This window comes from Piliocolobus tephrosceles, unplaced genomic scaffold, assembly GCF_002776525.5.
Source record: "Piliocolobus tephrosceles isolate RC106 unplaced genomic scaffold, ASM277652v3 unscaffolded_109, whole genome shotgun sequence".
NCBI classification, from domain to species: Eukaryota; Metazoa; Chordata; class Mammalia; order Primates; family Cercopithecidae; genus Piliocolobus; species Piliocolobus tephrosceles.
This window is the reverse complement of record NW_022291976.1, coordinates 746,885-754,221: the sequence shown is the minus strand read 5'-3', so window position 1 is coordinate 754,221 and position 7,337 is coordinate 746,885. Positions and strand designations below refer to the sequence as shown.

Here is a 7,337-nt window from a genome sequence, read left to right as displayed (position 1 = left end):
TACAGAGTGCTGATTGGTGCACATACAATCCTCTGGCTAGATATAAAAGTTCTCCAAGTCCCCATGTGCTCAGGAGCACAGCTGGCTTCACCTAGTGGATCCTGCACCTGGGCTGCAGGCGGAGCTGCCCACCAGTACCGAGCTGCACCTGTACTCCTCACCTCTTGGGCTGTTGATGGGACCGGGCACCAAGGTGCAGGGGGTGGTGCCTGTCGGGGAGGATTAGTCCGCTCAGGAGCCCAGGGCAGTGGGGGAGCTCGGACATGGCGGGCTGCAGGTCTCCAGCCCTGCCCCGTGGGAAGGCAGCTAAGAATTTGAGTGCAGCGCCAGTCGGCCAGCACTGCTGGGGGACCGGCGCAACCTGCGCAGCTGCTGGCCCGGGTGCTAAGCCCCTCACTGCCCTGGGCCAGCGGCGCCAGCCGGCCGCTCCTTGTGCGGGGCCGCTGCGCTGGAGCCTGAGCCCACCAGAACTCGCAATGGCTCAGGAGCACCGTGCGCAGCCCCGGTTCCCGCCCACGCCTCTCCTTCCACACCTCCCTGCAAGCAGAGGGAGGCGGCTCGGGCCTCAGCCAGCCCAGAGAGGGGCTCCCACGGTGCTGTGGCAGGCTGAAGGGCTCGTCAAGCGCCTCCAGAGTGGACGCCGAGGCCAAGGAGGCGCTAAGAGGGCTGCTAGCACATTGTCACCTCTCACTTGCACTCTAAATGCTTTGCAGTTTCACTAGTTGGATGGACCCTGTCACAGTGGAATGGAATTGATGACTTTCCATTTTGAAATGTCTTCACAAGGAGTGTGGTCTTTATTGCTCTTCTTAGAAGACCTGTAAGATTATGAGGACCATCAATCCCTTGAGTGGGTCACCTACCATGGTGGCTCCTTGGCCAGAGAGCAACTCTGGTGATTTAAAAATATTTCCACAGATTCTTTGATAATCCTAATTTCATGAGGTAGAGCTTAATTCCTTCTCTTTGAGTGTGGCTTACACTTGGTGACTCACTTCTATCAACAGAATAAAGCATGAGTGAGTGTCTGACTTCTAAGGTCATAAAGTCATTGCAGCTTCCTCCTTGTTCTCTTGCCCTTGGATCACTCGTTCTTCTTGAGGTTGCTTCAGCATTCCTATAGAAAGGTCCATGTGGTGAGGAACTGGGGCCTTTGCCAACAGCCAGCAAGGAACTGAGGCTTTCGGCCAACAGCCATTTGAGTGCCCCATCGTGGAAATGAAGTCCCCAGCTCCAGTCAAGCCTGTGGATCACTGCAGCCCCAGCCAACCTCCTGACTGCAACCTCGTGACTGACCCTGAGCCAGAACCACACAGCTAAGCTGCTCTTGAATTCCTGACCCACAGACAATACTCTGAGACACTTAAATGCTTGCTATTTTAAGTTAACTTTTATGATGCAGCATCCCTAGGGGAGTAATGAAAATGTAGTAAAATTCCTTTAAATTCTAACAGTCTGAACCAAAAAGAAATTGACCCCTCCCTGGATAATTGGCGGTTTCCACTGTTTCTGTTTTCAGGCTGAAGAATAAAATAGAGGATTCCGTGTCCACCTGACCATGTAAAAATGCTCAAGAGGAAGAGGGCTGTTGATGGTGCAACTTCCAGGAGGTGGTAGGAAGGGGTCCTAGCAGGTAACTCTGAGAGGCTCGGGCTTGGAGATTCATGCAATTAACAAACAGAAATGAGGGAGCAACCAAGCCTTCTTCTCTCTTCAGGGCTTACTACTCAAAGTGTAGCCCACATATCAGGGGTATCAGCATCACCTGAGAGCTTACTGGAGATGAAGAATATAGGCCCATCCTACACTTACACCTACACCTTTTAACAAGATCCCCAGGTGATTTGTATAGAGATTAAAATTTAAGAAGCTGTCCTAAGAAAATTCAAAAGCAACCTTCTAACCACAGCAGGATGGACTGCCTTCCTCAGAGCAAAGGGAAGGTGAGTCTTAGTCTGGAAGTTAATAAGAACCCATCCTCTCACTCCCATCAACCCTACTCTGCTCAAATGTTTGCCAAGAAAAACTAAAGGAAAAAAGACATGTAGAGTGAATAAGATGGATCTACCAAATCAAGCTTGTCTTCATTCTGCTTCCCACAGTGAAATGCCAAACGGTGTGTGGGAGAAAGTGAGTGAGCACTTCTCTGCCTCTCACTGTTCCAACTCCCACCTTCCACAGGCTTCAGCAGGATGTGGATGCAAACCTTTTGCCCCTTACTCACTGATCACTCCCTGGACCTGGATTCATGCATCATGTCTTCCATGTTTCTCTGTTTGTCTGTGTCCAAAATTCAGGGACTGTACACATTGGACTAAAGGAGATATTGCAAAGGGCTGATATGGATAATATGGCTCTGGGCAGTGATTCTCAACGTGGCAGAGAGGGGAACATCTTCCAGGGGGAGCCCGTCGGAATCCGTATGTGTCGGGGGTGCTCCTGTGGTTTGAAAAGGGCCCTTTGGGCCGGGTGCGGTGGCTCACACCTGTAATCCCAGCACTTTGGGAGGTCGAGGTGGGTGGATCACCTGAGGTCAGAAGTTTGAGACCACCGTGGCCAACATGGTGAAACCCCATCTCTACTAAAAAAAAAAAAAAAAAATAGCCAGGCATGGTGGTGTAGGCCTGTAATCCCAATTACTTTGGAGAGGCTGAGGCTGCAGAATCACTTGAACCCAGGAGGCAGAGGTGGCAGTGAGCCAAAATCGCACCACTGCACTCCAGCCTGGGTGACAAGAGCAAAACTCCATCTCAAATAAAAAAAAAAAAAAAAGAAAGAAAGAAAAGGCCTCTTTAAAGTTTCTGATTTGCTCCCCTTCTCCTCCCACCCAAGGGAACATGATCCTGTTCACAATGAGAACCACTGTCTTTCCAAGGCATCATTATTGATGGCAGGCAATGGCCTCAGGTGAACTGGAATGGAAACAAGGCTTTCCACTGGTGGGCCAGGTTCCTTTTGATTTCTGGTGATAAAAATAGCTGCAGGGAGGTTAAAGGCAAGGCCACGGGGCATTCTCAGACAATGTCATAGAACTAGATGGGAAGAGGGAAAAGGGTACACCAGTATCCTTAAGAAACAAACCATAGTTGAGGACAAGAGGAGATGAGCTCATGAAAGAATCAACTGACAGCTTCAAGAGAGCGAGCGAGCTGCACCGGGGCTCCCCCTCCCCTTTCTGCCACAGTGGCTTCCATCAAGCTTTGTGTTTGGTTCATTTAAGGAGATAACCAGTGACTCAGTGTTGTTGGTGGAAATATATTCCACATGACTCATAGCATCCTTAGACCCATTCACAAGAGACCCTGGCATGTTCTCCCTGGCCACACAAGGGCCTAAGCAAGACTATCTTGTTGCTTGGGGCACTATCTCCAGGGCCACTGTGTGTTGCCAGGCAAGGGATCAGCCTGCTGGAGCTGCCCGGTGCAGCCCTCCTGAATCTCTGAACCTCAGAACATTTCATAGCCAAGGAAATAGAAGTCCAGAGATAGAGAGTGACTTACTTGAGGTAACACAGCAATCAGAATCCAGGCCTTCTGACTCAGCCCAGTGCCTTTTCTAGCCCCATGGTAATTCACTCAGTTATCAGATTAGTCCTCATCCAAGTCAGGAGAACCCTTTGTCATCAGAGAGAAATTCTCACTGGGACCAAGGGAGAAATCAGTTCTAGACCAGATTTAGGAGAACAAGCTTGCTTCTGAGGAAAGCGGGTTTTTGGTTTTTAAACTCTGCTGATCTCTTTCTGGCCTCAGAGAGGCTTTACCTCACCTCCATTTTTGTTTGAATGCTAGTGTTGTCCTAAATTGATTGGAGTGTGAATCGGGACAGAATATGCAAGAGCCTGCAAGATGCCAGGGAAAACCTGAGCTTTTGTGTAAAGCGAACATCTCTCCAGGGTGTTGGCTTTGGCATAACGTTGTCTGATATCCCAGGGTGGGGATGAGCCCACAGGCATTTCCAGAGTTTAAGGCTGTGAACTGTGGAAAGCACTGGGGGCTCCTGGAGAGTTTTTTCCAGAAGATCCTTTGGCCTCACCTTCCCTTCAAATAGATTCTTTTTCAAAGGGATTCTTTCCTTCAAATAGCTTCCTCTATTTACTATTTCCTTTTTCCTGACTATAATTATAGTCAGGTTTTAGTATGTCTTCCTCTCCCATATTAGACTATAAGCTCCTTGAAGTCAGAGACTATGTTGTATTTACTTTTACTATTCTTCTAGAGAGCCTAAACATCCTGTGCCTAGCTTATCCATCCGTCCATCCATCCATCATCCATCCACCTGACGCTTACTATATGTGCCAGGCACTGTCACAGGTGCTGGGAATGCAGTAGGGAACAACCCAGAGTCCTGTTAATGGAGCTTACATTTCAATGGGGGAGATGACAAAATAATAACAAAACAAAATAACAATAAAGACTCACATTTACTGAGTGCATGCTGTGTGCCCTGTCTCACATGCCCTCTTTCATTCAGTCCTCCCAGCAACTCTATGAGGTGACTACCTTTTTTTTTTTTTTGAGACAGAGTCTTGCTTTGTTGCCAAGCTGGAATACAGTGGTGCGATCTCGGCTCACCGCGACCTCCACCTCCTGGGTTCAAGTGATTCTCCTGCCTCAGCCTCCTAAGTAGCAGGGATTACAGGCACGTGCCACCACGCCTGGCCAGTGTTTTTTGGTTTTAGTAGAGACAGGGTTTCACCATTTTGGCCAGGCTGGTCTTGAACTGCTGACCTCAGGTGATCTGCCCACCTCGGCCTCCCAAAGTGCTGGGATTACAGGTGTGAGCCACTACGTCCGGCTGGTGACTACCATTTTAATCCCTGTTTAATGGATGAGGAGACTGAGTGCTTAGAGATACTGTTGCTTGCCTTGTCACAGAGCTAGTTAAAGAACAACCTGGGATTTGAAGCCAGCTCTTTCTGATTTCTTAGCCCAGGGGTTGGCAAACTACAGCCTGCTGTCATAGTTTCCAATGAAATCAAATTTTACTGGAACACAGCCTTGCTCATTCATTTATGTATCGTCTATGGCTGCTTTCACACTACAATGACAGAATTGAGTAGTTGCGACAGAGACCATATGGCCCGACAAGCCAAAAATACTTACTATTTGGCCCTTTACAGAAAAAGTTTGCCAATCCGTCTTAGCCTAAGCTAGGCTCAAATGATGTTCATTGAAGGAATAAGTGACCTGATGACTCCATTCATTCATGTTTGTATTTATTCATTCTATTAACATTTTTTGGAGCACCTGTTGCGTGTCAGACATTTTGCTTCCTTGGACAGTGGGGTCCCATTTGCAGTCAGTTTGTTCTCTTACTTGATCTTCCCAAAGAGTTCATACACCTGCAATCCCTGTTAAAAGCCAAATCTGTTACCTGATTTCCCATTTTCTTTGCCTTGTCTCTAGCCTAGACAAGAAAATCTGTCTATTACTTTAAAAATGACAAAAGAAATTAATCAGGATTTGGCAACTAAATTTATCATCTGGGAAGAAGCCAAGAGATAAATTGAAGCAAATTCTGTACTTCCTACTTCATCCCCTTCTCTCAGCCTGGCTTTATGGGAATGGTTGAGACGGCAGTGAAATTTAGGACCTATATTGCCTGGAAAAAACACACTGACAGCTAAATTAGTTTGGCAGCAAGGTGGGATGGAGGGCTGTAAGCCAGGAATGGATTACAGGTGTTGAGTGAGGCTGGGGCCAGTATCTACTCTCTTAAGATTAGTAGGGATGTGAATGAGGAGAAAAATGCAGCTAATTCCACAGCCTCACAGAATGCCCCAGGGAGGGAGAGGCACAAAGACTGCAAATCAGGCCCAGGCACCTGTGGTTCACACTCCTGACAATGCTGGAAAATTGCATACTAGGTAAAGAATGCTGCTGAGGTTGAGAGAGAGGGGAAAATTGCCCAAGATGGTTAGCACACATGCATACAGATGGAGAGGAGCTCATTATCTTGCCAGTGTCCTTGAAGTCTGCTGACTTGGTGAAAGGCCTGGCCATGGTCCTAATGCTGTGCTTACCAGGACTTGGATGATTACCTGGGATAGCTTTCTCTTTCCGGACTCAGAAATTAGCTGCTTAAGTTTTAGGATTCTAGCTCGTGGGGAAAGGAGACAGAGGAGGAGTGGAGATTATTAGAAAAGAAGTGCCTTTCACATAAACAAGGGAAAAAGCCAGTACTAACTGTACTTATGCATGATGCAGAGCCCCTGGGGCCTATGGACTCTGTAATGAATCTGGCAACGAAATATTGAGCCTTTGCTCAGTGTTAGGCTCACTGTGGGTGTATTAAGAAGTATAAGAGGCCGGGATAGTGGTTAATCCTCCCGACAACTCTATGAGGTAGATATTATTATCCCCATTTTATAAATGAGTAATCTAAGGTCAGAGAGGTTAAGCACCTTATTTCCAAGGCTATACAGCGAACAAGTGATATAAGTAAGATCCGAGCTCCCAGGTCTATGCTGCTTCTTGGGTAGGAAGGTCGGTCCATTCATATAAGATAGTGACACTGGATTTAGAAAATTGTATTTTTTTTTTTTTTTTTTGAGATGGAGTTTCACCCTTGTTGCCGAGGCTGGAGTGCAGTGCCACGATCTTGGCTCACTGCAACCTCCGCCTCATAGGTTCAAGTGATTCTCCTGCCTCAGCCTCCCAAGTAGCTGGGATTACAGGCGCCTGCCACCACGACCAGCTAATTTTTGTATTTTTAGTAGAGATGGGCTTCACCAAGTTGGCGAGACTGGTCTCGAACTTCTGACCTCAGGTGATCCACCTGCCTCGGCCTCCCAAAGTTCTGGGATTACAGGCGTGAGCCACCACGCCTGGCCTGAAATTTTAAACATAGTGGTTCTACCCTTACCTACCTAAAGCCTTAGGTAGGGTGTCTATAATTTGGATGGATTTGGTTTTCTGAAGCAAAGCAAGAGCCACCTCTACTTCCATGTAGATGAGCAGAGCCTGGAGCTTCTATGCCTCGTAAGAGACATGAAATTTGGTTCTAGCTATACTCACTGTCTTCAGTGCTTCAAAATAGGTGGGTACACACTGCCCTATGCATCTGCAGGAAACAAGCCCTCCTGATCCTTCTGACTCCATCAGATTTCCCTCAACTCCCATGTGAAGGGCCCATGAAGAAGCCACTTTTCTCCCCATCCCACTTCCTTGTTGCCTTTGCACTACTAATTCCTGCTTTTGCCCGCTCCTCTCCCCATTTCCTGATTTCCCCTCTTAGAGAAATTTTTGCTCCTTTCACCTGGCCTGCTCTTTAGATCGGGAAATGAAAATAATTCTGGCCGGGCACGGTGGCTCACGCCTGTAATCCCAGCACTTTGG

The 7,337-nt window shown here is 47.7% G+C and overlaps 1 protein-coding gene across 1 annotated transcript in view; it reads right to left on the bottom strand.

The window, feature by feature from the left end:
- Positions 1 to 7,337, bottom strand: part of LOC111529498 (FERM domain-containing protein 5) — a 337,786-nt gene that overhangs the window by 32,169 nt on the left and 298,280 nt on the right. The gene's annotated exons all lie outside the window — the stretch shown is intronic.